Source organism: Ixodes scapularis, unplaced genomic scaffold (assembly GCF_016920785.2).
Source record: "Ixodes scapularis isolate PalLabHiFi unplaced genomic scaffold, ASM1692078v2 PGA_scaffold13__105_contigs__length_92229423, whole genome shotgun sequence".
Taxonomy (NCBI): domain Eukaryota; kingdom Metazoa; phylum Arthropoda; class Arachnida; order Ixodida; family Ixodidae; genus Ixodes; species Ixodes scapularis.
In genome coordinates this window covers 50,560,269-50,576,494 of record NW_024609839.1, presented here as the reverse complement: position 1 = coordinate 50,576,494, position 16,226 = coordinate 50,560,269, and the positions used below count along the sequence as shown (strand labels likewise).

Below are 16,226 nucleotides of genomic sequence, written 5' to 3'. Positions count from 1 at the left end.
AAAAGATCGGTTCAGACGCGCTTACCGAAACGCGGTCTAACAGAGCGAATCCAGCACTTCGATCAAACGCTCGTGTCCGCTCCGAGTGTGAACAGGTATTTGGCATTTGCGTGGCTCTTGCTGACACCCTCGTAGTTCAAACATATCCTTTTTAACGTCGGCTTGCAGCTCGCGACTCGCAGCCACTAATACCGGCCGTGCCAGAAGCATGCTCGGGCCGTGTCGTGCAAAGAGCCGCAACGAGCACAGTTTATCATACACAGTTTGCCCACTGTAGAATAAGCCTGTGGTAATCGCAAACCACGTGATCGAGGGCCTTGTGTGAATAAAAGTACATTTTAGAACTAAACTCATTACATATTACTCACACAATATAAATTATATTGATAACCTAATAATTAAGAAAGAGCGAAAGTTCCTCAAACAATTATTTAAACTCGTAAAAGCGCCCTCTCACCACGGATGGGGTAACTAACCACATTTTATGCTTCGTTTTTGTTGTTTTGGTTTTCAAGATGGCTGCCCCCATGGCATTTTGTGTACCCGGTTCTCGCGTCCGCTTGCGTTGCGCTTTCGCTTTATTGTGACGTGCGCACCACTGGACGACAATCACAGGTAATTTATTCACACAAGAGTTATTTCAAGCAGGCAAATGTTTATTTTCGCTCTACATAGTACAATTTATAAGAAAATGTTACAAACAGCACATGCAATGAAGCGGTTGCTGACGGGTATTATCGTACACGGTAGTACAAACAAGTTGAATGTTAGCCTTCAAGCTATGTGCATAAAAAACGATAAACCTAGGACCAACAAGCATAGTCTAAAAAGGTAGAGGTAAAGTCGCGGTAAAGGTATTTCAAAACAGAAACCATGCAAAAGAAAAAACTGCACAGACGCGAGTTTTACATAACGAGTGCGATTACAAACCAGTTGCTTTAACAGTAACTGCAGGCTAATGTGGTAAATAAAGCTGTGCTTGGAAGTGCATTTGACCTGCCCGTCCTTTCCCCCCAAGATGAATGTTCAACACACCTGGGGGGTATGTTCGACGACAAATGTTTCGTTTCTCCTAAAAAGAAACGGAAGTGATGTAAGTGAAGATATTGCGTCCGATTGGTTAGAGGCTCAAATTATGAAAGTTCCCTCTTTCGTCATTTGAGCCTCTGACCAATCAGACGCGATATCGTCACTTCCATCACTTCCCTTACTTCTTAGGAGAAACAAGACATATGTCGAACATTGCCGCCCTGGTCAGTTTTCTATGAGATATGTTGGATCTAGCCAGTCAATTTCTTCAGCACAATGTTTAGCTGTTAGATTCAATGACAGCGCGCCTTTACAACTCTCCGTCACCTGATCTGCCCAACGGGGCTACTGGCCCTTTAACAAAAATATCACCTATCATCGACAAACCGTAAGCACCTAGAATGCCACTTTCTGACTGCAGCGTCACCATTGAACATTGTCGTCCATGAAGCAACCTCCTGGCTGAGCATTCTTCACTCATCGCCCTCGCCAACAACCTCACCTAATCTCGTTATTGCTGATCACTGGTGAAGCACACCCGCCGGCAATATGAAAGTGAACACCTTACCTGGATTCCTGCCCATTTCACGGCTCTCTAAAGCTATATTAACCCTCAACGTCTCAAATAGTATGTGGCTTGGGGTCTAAACTTTGCGTTCTAGCCTTCTTCTGGAACAGAGCTTGTTCCAAAACTTGCAGGAGCGTCAAGAACAAGAAGAGGGCTGTTCACCTTCATATCGCTCACGGGTGTACCTTCAAACTCCGGCTCACGTCCCACCTGCCCCTGCTGTTTCCTGTCTGTCGACAATGCCGCCACTCTCCAATGCGACGTTTATGATTTGTGGTTCCACCAGAAATGTGAAGATGTATCTCTCGCTTTGTATAGACGCCTCTCCTCATTATCAACCGAGTGGCTCTGTGCGGCGTGCCAGCTCGCACCCCTGGCTGATGACCTCTTTCCATCCCCTAAGCAGCACGGAGCCCCTGTGTACCCCACCATCATCGCCAACCCTGCCAAGTAGTTCTCCGACCCGCCTCCGGCGCGCGACATCGGCAGTGTTCACTGTTCGCATGACAACTCCGCGTTTGGCATAGTTGTCGTGTGAAAAGTGCGCGATCGGAGTCTACAGACTCCAATCCCGTTTGGTTTTCCTACCTTTGCTTCCTAAAAAACAACCTCCCTGACTTTAAAGCGCTGAAGTAATCTTTCCCGAATACAATATTCGCTGTGTGCGAGGCATGGCTGGACGCCTGTCTTCGGTAAGGAATTAATGGGGAATTAATCAATCTCGCACAATTCTCTTTATTCCAGCAAGACTGTCCCTCCTTGGGACGAAGGAGTCCGTCCTCGCTATGCCATAACACCTGCCCTGCCAACGTTTTGACCACCTCACCCCTCCGGGTCGAGAAGCCATCCCGCTTTTTTGAAGTTCCCTGACATGCGCGTGATCTTGGACGGCACTGAAGTGCGCATTGAGAGGGCGTCATCACTAGCGGCCCAGCGGCAGACCTTTTCATCTTATAAACACTACAATACGTTCAAGGCAGTTGTTGGCTGTGCACCCGACGGTTACATCTCTTTTGTTTCAGATCTGTGGGGAGGGTCTTCGTCTGACCGCGTGATCGTTGAGAAAAGTGGGCTCTTAGAACAGCTTCAACCAGGTGATGCCATCATGGTTGACAAAGGTTTTAAACTCAATGACCTGCCACCGGGTGTGCGAGTGCACATTCCTTGCTTCCGGAAACCTGGAGAGCCGCAAATGGCTGAGAATGAGCTCTCGCACACCCGACATGTAGCAAGTGCTCGTGTCATTGTTGAGCGTGCGATTGGCAGCATTAAACAGTTTCACATTCTCGACAGACCGTTCCCCATCACAATATGATGGACCTAGCTGAGCAAACCTTTCAAGTTTGCTGCTACCTGAGCAACCTTCGTGGTCCTCTAATTAAGAACTAAAAACCAGCCGCTAAGAAAAAAAAGCCGCTAGTGATGACGCCCTCTCAATGCGCACTTCAGTGCCGTCCAAGTTCACTCCTTGACGAGATAGTAGCCTTCGTTGTCCGTCCCCCCTTTCTATGCATCTTCCTCATGTCTAATTACCGTTACCAACACGCTCGTTTTGTACTTAAAAACCACTGTTCTGCTGTTTCAATAGAACTTTCTCTCAACTACCCAAACATCAACTCTGCCTCCTTGCATAGGAAATGCTGTCTCCATTTTAATCTCAATGAGCATCGTACCAGCGTACGGTCGTGTATCACTACTGCGTGATGCATGTTAAAGACCCCAGGCTAGCGTTTGCTCTGCGCTGGCTAAATTTCTCATCTACAGCTGGGAGCCTCGTTGCCCATTGATGCAGACCAAGTTCTAAGCTGTATAAACATACACACAACCCAATTTTTTCGAAATGGTGTCTCTTCGTCTTGGTCAGCATCAGGCCGGATGTGATCTTGGTGACGATGCGCGATGACAGTGTCATAGTTCTCTTGTACCTGCAGCTTGTAAGTTCACTCCTTGACGAGATAGTAGCCTTTAGTCACTCGTTTCCCAGTCGGCTGTTCAACAGACAAACTTCGTCATTGACACGAAACTCCCATGCTCGAACCCTTTCTGTCATCTGAAGGAACTGATGTCTGGTCACGTTGGCTTCCACGGACGGCTTGACAGCATACAATCTTGTGTGGAGACATCTTCACAACAGCAAAATCGCTGGTGGCTCTCCAGTTGTTGAATGTGGAACGTTGCAGTCGCTTAGAAGAGACTTGCTAAAAGTTACCCGTGGCTGCTTGGGTGATGTGGTGCTGTCAACACCGGGCACATTCCGCTGCTCTTCAAGAATAGGAATGTTGAAATAAGTGGTTTTTGATGTACATATGGGTTTGTTTTGTTGCATTTGATGCTTAGTGTTGTTTTGTTGGTTGTGCAATAGGAAATTGAGAGTTATAATTACTATTGTCACTTTGTTTATCCTATATTCTGTAAAAATGATGAGAGTTCTGGTGTCAATAAACTGTTAGAAACCCGCACCTGAGGGATGTGATTACTGTGCCAAAGTGCTTACCCTGCCACATTTTTCCAAAATTTGAGGTATTTGTGCCAACAGTAAATATCACTTGATACTGAAAATATAATAGCTCAGGCCTCGCTACATGCCACATTGTTATAGTGGGCTTGTGCGAATTTTCATGAGTTTTGAGTATGTACTATTTGATTTCTTCTTTATTAAACGCTGAAAGTACTCTGAAGTTTTCCAATATTTCTCGTCTGCTTGATCTGTTCCGATAGGGTAGCTAGCTTTGTTGAGTGCGCCTCTCGCTGCGCACCGGTGTACTGGAGTGAAGCGACAACCACAAAAATGGACATCACAATGTTGCACGTTTTGCTTTGCCGCAGTGCATCAGCGTGCTAAGGGAAGGCACTCTTCCAGCCCAGGTCTCAAATTTGAGATTTACCAAGGACACTCGAGTGTTGCCAAAAAAATATTTATATGGCCAGCTCTATAGGTTTATTTTATGTTACACTCTTGTTTAGTTATTACTGTGGCCGTCAAAAGACCCAACAGATGCCAGTAAAGAAGAAGCATCGCCGACAAGCTTCAGTGCGCCTTTTGCACGTGCGAAAGACCACTGGGGCATGAACACGCGCGTCCCGAGGCTGAAGCTCTGACCAACCGCCATTCTCATTCCAACTGATCCCGGCGCTCGGTCAGTTAGCTAGCTCCGAATTTATAATGATAATTAAAAATAGTTTCTATTTTAAGTAGCATGGAAGTCCACGTGTTTTCAGCGCTACATTACCTTTAAATTGCTTCATATCTGTTTGATCGCACAATGAGTGCAGTAGATTGAAACTAAATTAGCTGGAGCAGTGGATAGAAGTTCAGGAAGAACCTTATCAAGTTCATAGGGATTGTTTTTAGTATGCACACTCCAAATATGGGCACCTTAGCCATGACAATACATTGAAATGCTCTTGCACATTAAAACAAATCAACAAGCGTAAAGCTAAAATAAAGGGTTAATCAGCAAACCTGTGCCAGAAACAAAATAAAGAAAGAGCGTTGAGAGAAGCAGAAGCGAATGTCGGAGCGTTGGTTGGCTAGCGAGAGTGCGCGCTGTCATCGGGAGATTGAGTCGGCTAGTCTAGACGTAGGGCAACACCTTGCCCATCTCTTGTGCTCTACGTCGACATACATCATGTCGGCGAAAGTCTTGTTAAGCCGCTCCGTTAGCCCGCTGGTCTGCAGGTGGTAAGTAGTGGTTCGATGATGGCTGGTGTGGCTGAGCCAAATGATACCTTGCGTCAGCTGCACGAAACACGCAGTTCCTTGGTCTGTAACTAAGATTTCAAACGCTCTGTGAAGGGGAACAATAGGCTCAACAAAAAAACTTGGCAACTTGAACCGCAGTCGTATACGAAAGGGCTTTCGTTTCAGCGTATCGCGTAAGATGACCTGTGGCAACGATTACCTATCGGTTCCCTAGGAACAACAATACCCTGCTAACACAAGGCATTGTTATTCCCAGGGTGGCCTCAGTCGTCTGAATGGCCACAGACGTCTCATTTATGTTTCGAAACAGATCATTAGCAGTTAGTTAGCTGCCCACAGTGCTGACGCACGTTATTGTTATTCTCAGAGTGGCCTTGGTCGTATAAATGGCCACCGACGTTCGGTCTATGCTTCAAAACAGATCATTGGCAGTTAGAGTTAGCTGCCCACAGTGCCGACGCACGTTATTGCTATTCTCAGAGCAGCCTCGATCGTGTGAATGGCCCCCGACAAAAACAGTATATGCTTCGAAACAGATCATTGGCAGTTAGAGTTAACTGCTCACAGTGCTGACACACGTTAGTTATTTTCAGAGGGGCCTCGGTCATGTGAATGACCACAGGCGCACCCCTTAGACATTGAAACAGAGCACTGGTACTGCAATTTCGCTCTCTGCTGTGCTAACACACGGTTTTGTTATTCCCAGAGGCCTCAGTCGCGTGAATGGCCACAGACGTCCCATGTATGCTTCAAAGCAGAGCACTGGCAGTGATCTGTTGTCGTTTTCCTTGGAGAAAAAAGAGCTTATTTGCAATTAAAATTCTATTTGTTGCGTAGCGAAGATGTTTAGACAGTGGGAAGGGCCAATATGGCATCTGATGTCTTTGCCATAGATGGGCTGCAAACTTTTGTTGTCGCATAGTTGAAATCTACACTGGTGACTCATAGCACAGTGCAATGTATAGACCAGCTTAGACATTATCGCAACAAAAATAAAAAGTTTGTCTGGTGGCTGCATATCGAAATGCTATACGGCAACCAGCGGAGAAGCATGACAACATGAGACACGGGAGGTCAGTGGTGGACACGAAAAACAATCCGATTTTAAAGCATATGAGTGGTCCTTAATAGGACCGTTTTGTGTTCCGAGATGTTCCGTGCTTTCTCCATGATGGTGGCGGTAGGCTTCGTCAAGGGGCTCGACACCAGACAGGTCACTCTTGGATGGGGTGTCCTCTCCATCCAGCTGAATGACGATGGGCTGGATGTGGGCACTTGTAGCACCGCCTCGTCGGAACGTTGCTTTAGTGTCAATAACGTGCCTCACAGCATTATACCAATTGTCAGTGGTGACCTTGCCAACTTCTTCGTTGAGGGGTGTCCCCACGTCGACGAACTTGAACGTTGTGTTTCGGGCAGCAACGCCCTTCTTGATCTGGTCCCATATCAGTTCAATGGGGTTGAACTCGCAGTGATACGGTGGGAGCCTAAACACAGTGCAGCCAGCCGTCTCGGCAGCAGTGTCCACACAATACTTTAGGTGCTGTGGCTTCACCAAGGCCACAATGTCGAGCATCTGCTTCTTCAGCATCTTGGGGTCCCATGAAATGTTTTTTAGACGTCAGCCACTGTCGGATGCTGTCCTTGCGAGAACTCGTCGTCGGCACTGCTTTTAACCGCCGTGAATGGTAAGAAGCGTTGTCCATGACGATAATGCTTCCTGTCGGCAGTTAGTCGAGGACACCATCGAACCACTTCTCGAAGCGGGTGCCATCCATTTCCTCGTGGTAATCGCCGGTCTTTTGTCCACGGAACACGTCCAGGCAGTCGTCGACGAAGCCTTCATTGCTGCCGATGTGGGTGACCAATGAGACGCCGGCCCTAACCCGATGGCTGCTTGAGGCCAGTTGAGAGACCACGCATGAAAGCGTCGTGAAACGAGGATACGGTCGTGTCTACCCACACCCTTGAAACGGTGTGCCCTGCCGTCACCCACGTCTCGTCCAAGTAGAAGATCCTCCAACCATCTTGTCGGTGACGTGCAATCTCATGCAGGTGCTTCTGCTGCCAGGCGACGATGTCCTCTCGTTCAATCAGCCACGAGTTTCATTCCGTGCATCTCGTCAGAACCCCCCCCCCCCAATACACACACACATGAGCCGCAGATCACCTCAGCTTTCTAAAACTCTTCTTCAATCCCTCACCGTCATGAACAACGTAGAATCCAGCGAGCCACTGCTTGTAGGACACATACTTCTTGGTAAGTGTACCTAGTCGCCTAAGGCGCCGTGTCAACATTTCTGGGAAAAGGGCGTGTTTAGAGAAGTGCAGAAGCCCTGGTAGTACTTCTTCATCAAAGAACTTTCATCAAAGTCTATCGTCTCGATATGCGTCATCCCTTTAGACTCTGTGTCCTCCAGGTCCTCTGTCCAGATGACAAAGTGGCACCACTTGTGGCCAGTCACCGCCATTTGACCTTGCACTTGGAAGAAGTATGGATGCTTCCTCTTCAGTCGCACCTCAAGTCCAACAACTTCGCAGCAGAAGTTTTTCAGCTTGGCGGCTTCCAGGACCGTCTTTCCTTTCTGCGAAAGGGGACACTTTACCTCAAGAAGGCCCTCGTCACCAGCTACCGTGACGATTCTGTCGGGTGAGGCACCAATGAAATTGTACTGTGGGTGCAAATGCAGTCCGGTTTCTCGTACTTCAACTTCAATGTCGGCCAACGTCAAGAGCTGCACATAGGAGGCCACAGCGTCTGGTTCGTGCTCCCTCCCATACGCCATCGCCTCACTCACAGCGCCCGGCTTGGGGTAAAGCATCCGCTTGAGCAAGTAGTCTGGTTTTTTACAGCGCACTGCAGCTGCGAACTGCGATGCAGTTACGCGACCCACTCTTTCTTTGTGCCACCTTAGGTTGTCAGCCTGCCCTACAGTGTCTGCAGTGATCTGTCCCCTCTCTTGACACGACAACACTGGAAGCGAAGCCATGTGCGCCTGCACGGTGTCTGAAGCAGAAGTTGCCCAGAGGTCCTCGTCGTCGCAGATGGGCAACGGTGGCCTGGGCGGCACTGCCTGGCAGGCACCACCAGCGTACCTCAGCCAGAGCATGTCAGGAGCTGCCGCAGTCAGTCTTGCTTTCAGCCTTTCAAGGTTTCTGGATGCGGATGAGGATGAGGCAAGAGAAACTGACTGGCAGGGGTCAAACGATCGCTTTCGCTTGACAGATCCGGGCTTGTTGATGACGAACTTGCGGAACGTGAGGTCGGTCAGGGGCATCAGAGCGGCAGGCTTCTTTGCTGAAAAGACAGTTATTGCTCTTGTTAATTCAAACTGCATTGAAATATTAATTAATATGGCTTTTATTTTAGTATTTAATCTGCATGACTAACATTTTCAATGAACTATCAGCAGGGCTTGAGTGCAGCTCTTTGCATTTGCTTCAATGCCACAGCTCTGCATTTGCTTCACAATCAACCAAATGATATGACTAAAAGCCAACCTGTATTTTACACTAACGCCTGCCTTAGTTCGAACAATCTGTACGATGACAGCCGGTTCTATAAAATGTAAAACCCGAGTCTTGTATAACTGCTTGATTGACCCCGTGTCGCGATTCTCAGGCTTCACCACACATGTTTCAACACAGGTGTATGCGCCAGTGGTCTAGTGGTAGTGAATACAAACCTTCTGATGGCACAATCCAAGCACAGGGGACGTCGGTGCAGGAGGTCTGGTTCTTGCTGCAGCTTTCTTCCGCAGAGAGAAGCACAGCCGCAACATGCTGGCAGCTCTGGCTCCGGCTAAAAGTAAAGATAAATATATATTGGCATAAACATATTTCTACCACTTTCCTTGGCACAGATGAGTGAAGAGACCTATACTTGACTCATCTTGTAAGTTGTAAACAGCACTCTTAAAACGAGCAACGTACACCTGGAGTAATCAGCTGATCCAAGACGCACTGGAAGCTATTTTCCAGTAGGTAGGGGCAAATGATTTAGGGGGGCGGGCTTTGCCGCCTTGCCTTCCAAGGTTTTCGGGTGCGTAGTTCACAGGGAGGGAGGGAAGGCGGAGTTGGCGTACACAGTGCTACGCGCTTCGAGTAGGCCCGCAGCATGGGGACAACTGAACCTGAGCCTAACCCAAACCCCGTCCCACCCCTCCTCTCTTCCCCTGTGAACCTCTCAACCGAAAACTAAACAAAATATTTTTATGTGAAATACAACTCCGCCCGCCCGCCTCGCTCACTCCAAGAAACCCTCAAGACAAACCACGCCAGGCGGCAAAGCGCGCTCCATAGGGATCACCGCCCGACAAGTACTGCAGCTACGGCACTTCGCGCGAAGCTTTTGCTGTTACTCTTTTAGATGGGCATCTTTGTACTAAAGGAAGACTTAGCATCTGGATCGATAACATCCTTCACATTGAAACTCGAAGGAGTTTCTAGTCAAAATCCGGCTTCCGTAAATCGGCAGCTCGACGCAGTCGATTTTAGCCGCGGGCGCAGTAAGTATTGATATTAATACCGCTATCGCCCACCGTTAAAACACGAAAGGCAGAAGACAGAAGAAAATAAACAAAACATTCAACTCACCCCGCGACGCATTCGCATTTGCCACCCTCGATGACGCCGGTCTCCCTATTGAACCACGCTGTTGCGGTGTACGGGACTTTCTTCATCGAAGGAAGAACGACGGCTCGCACAAGGCACATGTTCGAGTCCTTGGACCAGTTCCACATCACGTGTCGGACGTAACCTTCTTCTTTGAAGGACCATCCCCGATGCGCTTGCCTCAACGAACTGTCCTTTTTGAGGTAGTTCCATACGCGGTCCTGGGTGAGGTTCGTACGGTCCGGGGGATGACGTACCCAGTGGTCCGCGTCAAACGCGAACAGGATGTTCTCATCTCGAGACATCGCGACTCAAAATGCTTCGAAAAGCAGCGAGTGTACCCAAAAAGAAAACGAACCGGTAGCACACAAGAAGCCTAACGCATAGAGATCATACATACTAACTCTAGAGGAAAAGGTCCGCCATTTTCCCATACATTCTGGCTGCCGCAAGCGGCGGATCATGCAGGCAGACCTTCTGGGTCCCAAACACGGTTACATCATCAGAGCAGTTTCGTGAACTTCAACAATTCACGAACTTACCGGTGGAAAGATATTCACGTTCCTTTCGAAGCTTTCTTTTTGAAAAGCGCGCAGATGTACGGCCTCGCGTTAACGCTAAACTAAACCATATACCCGGCTTCGCCAGTGGGGCGCGGCTGGGCGCGGTTGAGGAATACGAAACTGCGCAACCACCAGATTTCCGAGATTTCGACAGAAGGGAAGTTAATGCAGCGTAATGAGTTTATTGCTTTTTATAAGCGTTAGAATAGCTCATAATTTAGTTTACAACGTTAAATTATCACTGTTTATATTGCTAAGAGTGTTCACTCTTCGCGTTACCATGGCAACGTTGCTTTTTTTCTCTCGTGTTCTGTCGCTCTCTTTTGCGTTCGTTCACTCGGGACCCAGGATGTCGGCGCACGGGATTTGCCACTCCTCCTCACCCACCTTTACCCCCCTGGCCTAACGTGCACGTTGTTTTCTCTACAAATACTCTCCAACCCAGTGCGCCTCAGGTTCGCCCATCGCCCCATAGGTGGCAGCACATATTCGCCAAAAGGTCCATTGACCGTTCCGTTCCGGATTACCTCTAGAATTAGACAGTGTCTATTTTCTAGCAGCCGGGAAAATAATTTCCCCGAAATTCTATCGGCAGTCGCCTGCCATTAGCTGACTACAATCATGTGAAAACCGCAGGTAGAATACTGACTTTCTTATTCTCCTGGCGTTTTGTGAAAACACGTTTTTGCCTATACACGTTTTGTAGACAAGTTTCATCGACACTAAATCGCCGTTCACACTCTTGCGACCGAGTAAGACCGAGAGAGACCAGACCGGCTTTTAAGCATTTTGCGACTTCTTAGGATCGGATGCGATGCTGCCGAGCTGGTCCTAAGAGATCGCAAGAGGCTTCAAAAACCGGTCTGGTATTTCTCAGTCGTACTCGGTCGCAAGAGTGTGAACGGGCCTTAACGTTTCATCGTCACTCGTTGCGCAAAACGCACGCTGTAGGGACATTTTGTCGCGCGTGTATCTCTGAGGCGCGTGCTCACCAACCCAGCCCACCCGTTCGCGCTACTTCGTGGCGACAGTCTGCGGCGGCTCATTACGAAAATGTTAACCCACCTGTGCCACCCATACACGTCACTTCGCGGATACATTCTGGGCGGCTCATTACAAGAAAATAGAGGAGAGAAGCTAATATAGAAAAGCTAATCTGAGCTGTCGACAAAACGTTGTTCGATGAATTAATGGCGACTGCCGGTGGAATTTTGTGGAAATAATTTTACCGGCTGCTGGCAGAATGGACACTACCTAAGACTCACCCCCGGTTCTTGTTTGCTTAGTAATCATTTCAGTTGTGTAACAGCTTCTTTGTACGTCTTCAGATATGACGGATCGCTTGCAAGTTTGTACTTGTTTACGAAATAGGCCGTCTAATAAACTTCTATGAGGTTTGAAAACAATACCGTGTGTCCGTTTTCCTGCCTTTTTGCAATCACCGGGGCGCATACATGTTTTACTGTTTTCCTTGATGTCTTAAATTGGTTTATGAAGTTATGAAACGGGTGCATAAAGTGGTGTGACCATGCACCTTTGAATCGGGTGCATCTGTGTTCTTTCCGAATTCAGTGAGTGTAGAAAGAGGTGTAACAGCACACTATTGAACGGGGTGCTCCTGTGTGCCTTTTGAGGGCAGTAGGTGTAGAAAGGGGAGTAATGGTACACTTTTGAGCGGGGTGCATCTGTGTTCGCTTTGAGTAAGGCGGGTGTATGAAGCGGTGCAATGGTATACCATCGAATGGGGTGCATATGTGTTCCCTTTCATCTCATTGGGTGTAGAAAGAGGTGTAGCCGTACACCATTGAATGGGGTGCACCTGTGTTCCCTTCGAGTGAGATTTCTGTAGAAAAGGGTGTACATGTGCACCACACCAACGGGTGTACACGTACTCTCATATTTGGGGTGCACATGTATTCCCCCAAAGGGTGTAGTATATGTGACAAGCACTTACACCCCCTGTGGGTGTACCCCATGACACCCTTTTTTTTTAGAGTCCACCAGTGATTTCCCCCCACACTTCCTAAAAATTGGCGGGAGGGGGGTGCCCCCATCCCCATCCCCCCTACTTTCAATTCCTGTGGAAACCCCTAAGATTTACAATGTTCATTTGTGTGGGATCGCTAAATCTTCAAGTAAAAAGCCAGAGGAAACTGACAGCAGACGGGCACCGCGCGCGCAGTGGCGTAACTAGATATGACGGCGCCCATGGCAAACGAAATTTCGCGCCCCTCATGATGATAGTGATAATGACATCATCATCATCATCATATTATTATTATTATGGGTGGACTGGGCTCGGCGCCCCCTCCCAAGTGGCGCCCGGGGCACTTGTAGCCCCTCCCCCCCCCCCCCCCTCCCCCTCTAGTTACGCCACTGCGCGCACGGACGTACTCAATAAAAAACGAACAAAGTGGGAAATGGCGCATGGTGCCGCTCACCGCGGTGCACCGGCGCCGAAGTGGACCGGCGCGGCGCAGTTTGTCCTCGATGCTGCACCGACTTCGCGCTGCACGACCGGGGAGCGCTGTGGACTGTCCTGGTTGCAGGGCGGTCCCGGTACGATTTGATCGAAGATGCTATGAGTAGCATTTGTGCACGCGCAGAAACAGAAAACTGACTTTGTGGTGTCAATGTCACTCGCCAGGCGGCGCAAAATACCGTCCATTACAAAATGTAGAGTATTTTTGCTTGACCTATACGTTCGCATCGTCACCATCGTCACCTCGTTGACCTCGTCGCTGCCGCCCAGTGTTGCCAATTTAGCGGTTTTCCCGCTAAACTTAGCGGTTTTTGGTTCTGTTTAGCGGGATAAATTATTGTTTTGCGGGCGGCGGGATTTTTAGCCGGTTTTATGAAACCTTGGCGGTTTTTTAGCGATATACAAGTTATATCGATTTACTGTCAACTATGCACCCTTCATATCCATAAAGACAAGGATAATAAGCCACAGTCGTCTTCGCTTACTCTCCGTAATGTTCTGGTTTGTGAGAGTAACGCCTGTGACGTCATCAAAACATTAAGGCGACGAATGTCGGAACATGCCTCCCTGTTTTGTACGCGCTCGTCTGAACAGCATGAATGTTCCAATTTTCCTTTGACGTTTTTGTCACTGTTTCGTAAAATTTGCGTGGTGAAGTACGCTCAAAAGTTTAGAAAAGTATGGCTATAAGACCCTAAACTTAAAGACTGGCTACTGGAGGTTCCTGGTGATAGCAGACGAGCCAGGTGCCGCTATTTCAAAACAGAACTATCTGCGAAGAGTGTGAATTTGGTCGCGCACGCTGCAACGAAGAAGCATGTTTCGGCCGCTGCACCTTTCTCCTCTGGTAGCAGACGACTCTACGAGTTGAACGGATCTGACTAGTCACGCACTGCTGAAGGGTCCCTTGCCATGTTCGTATGCGCTCACTCTGCAATTTCGACTTCGGATCACCCGGGTGAACTGTGGCGTGGCGTGACAGATTTCTAGTCAAAACAAAAAGAAAGCTTCCTTTCAGATGGCATTGATATGATCTATACTGTTATTATACCTTTGTCAAGAATTAAAGCCAAAACAAAACGTGTCTAAAAAGTCGTTTTGCGCTGTGTTTTGGATTTAGCGGTCTTTTTAGCGGTTTTCGGGATTCCGACTGCGGGTTTTTGATTTTTGAGTTGGCAACACTGCTGCCGCCGCTTCTGTATCCCTTTCAGCGGACAAACAGTTCCCATTTCACATTGATCGAGCATCGTACTGCTTCGAACCGCTGCGTACTGTCGCGCGTTGAGTTATCCACCATTTGCAAGGGTTCTGGATCCCGGCCCCTGTCGCAGGTAAGCTGTCAAGTTCAAAGGTCAAAGTGTAGCAGAAACTCGTCGGCTGCTTGGTACCATCCGAACGAATCGGAACCGACCGCGCCAACCGCGCTTTTTGGGGCACGGAAAATGGCGCGCTTTATCAGCTTCCAAGCACTGCAAGTGTGAACTTGCGCGTGCCTTGCTTAGCAACCAAGCTCAAGATGCCTCGCGCCAAAGACCGCAAACATTTCATTGGGTTGTGGGGATAGTTTAGCGTGTTGTTGTGTAAATTACCGAAACGATAGAGGGACACAGAAGTCAATACAGACGACTTTCGTTTTCGGCATTTACCGGATCGTCAGTTCTGCCTTGCGGTCACCTACCTCTCCTTGGGTTGGCGCTGGGAAACCAACGAAATGGGAACATTGTTTCGGTACGCAAGAAGTAATATTGGTTAGGGTTGTATTAACATTGTGGGCCATTGAGCACTCCAAAAAGTAGGGAGGCACTAACTTGATCGACTGTCGTTTTAGCGAACGCCCACGTTTCACCGAATGACACTTTAGCGAATAGTCGGACGCCGTGAAGCGGCGTTTTCCGGTGGACCAAATGGGTTCACATTTTTGTAATGAGCCGCCGCAGACTGTCGCCGCGAAGTGGCGTAAGCGCAGCGCTACGGATGGGTTAACGCGCGCCCCCGTTATTCGCTAAAACGTCGATTCGCTCAAATGTCGCTGTTCGCTAAAACGTCATTCGCTCATGTGATATGGACTTCGACGGCGAGAAGCGAGGAGTCGGCGATGAGCGAGGAGATCTCTCACTGTCGCTGGTCGCGTTGCTCGGTTTAGGCTGAACCGCATGTAAGCGATTTAGCGAGCGACGGTGTCGAGTCAGCGACGGAGATTTTACACTGTCCCACGTCCCGTCGCTCGGTTTTAGATTTCTAGAAAACGTCGCTCATCGCCTTGGTCGCTTGCTCCCGCTTCTTACATGCGGATTGCCTCGTCGAGCGAATGACCGAGCGACAACGGGCCCTTGTCGCCGTCGCTTGTCTCTTCGCTCGCCAAATCGCTCACATGCGGTTTACACTTAACGTGCATCACGCGGTAGTGGTACACGACCGTACGCCTGTACGGTGCTCATCCAGATCGAACCGGCTACGGGTAGGGATTGATTCCAGGATCCCTGGGATATGCAGCGCCAGCTTTTAATTGTACCACTCCGAGCTGCCGCACGCTAACCAACTCAGCCAGCGAACCCCTTCTTGTGTAATGCTGCTTGAGGCTTCATTATAAAGAGTTCCGGGTATATTCAACCAAACCACCAGATCTGGGTAAGGTTTTATTACATCGTACAGATAGCAGGGCCGGTGTGCTAGAAACAGCGTCTTAAGGGGTCGTGAAACGTTTAGAAAATTCTGCGCTGTGTGCTTATTTGGATTACCGGGCCTCTATTTATGTAACCCTCACGCATTCGGTTCGTCGCCCGGATTCATTTATTAGTGTAAAACGACAATTTCGATTTCCCGGAGAGCTTCGCTCTCAGTTCTACGGCTACGTCACATTAAGACACCCAATCGGAAAGGTTTATTTTTTTGACGTCACGCGTACAAGTCAGGCGACCAGATATTTTCCTCAGATGTAAGATGCCCCCAATCGGTTGGACCTCCCGGAGCTGCAGCGTCGCTTAATCGAGCGCACCCGACATATCAGCTTTGTGCCTTATGCGGACACTCCGTCCGACGAGTACGAGGCCGGTCGCCATCCGACGGCGAGACTCACAGCGAAGATGGGGCGTGCTCTTTGCAGCAAGGCGCCCGCGGTTCGACGAAACGTGTCGGTTTCGTGACCTGGCCAAGGCTTCGCTCCACTTCGATGTTCATGTCATAGTCCCCCGTTAGAAAGTGTTCGGAACACACGTAACCCGGGCCTCGCGGTCAGTGGCTCGAAGCCAGGCCGCTCTTCCTTGTGGA

The 16,226-nt window shown here is 48.9% G+C and overlaps 1 protein-coding gene and 1 pseudogene across 2 annotated transcripts in view; one reads left to right on the top strand and one right to left on the bottom strand.

The window, feature by feature from the left end:
• Positions 1-7,466: 7,466 nt before the first annotated feature.
• Positions 7,467-10,042, bottom strand: LOC115325215 (annotated as a pseudogene).
• A 4,106-nt stretch (positions 10,043-14,148) lies between these two features.
• The window catches only part of LOC8026769 (beta-1,4-mannosyltransferase egh), a 45,242-nt gene continuing 43,164 nt past the window's right edge, over positions 14,149-16,226 (top strand). For both annotated transcript variants that reach the window (XM_042289892.1, XM_029970023.2), the window contains exon 1: positions 14,149-14,290. The gene's annotated coding sequence lies outside the window, so the exon portion shown is untranslated. The remainder of the gene's footprint in view (positions 14,291-16,226) is intronic.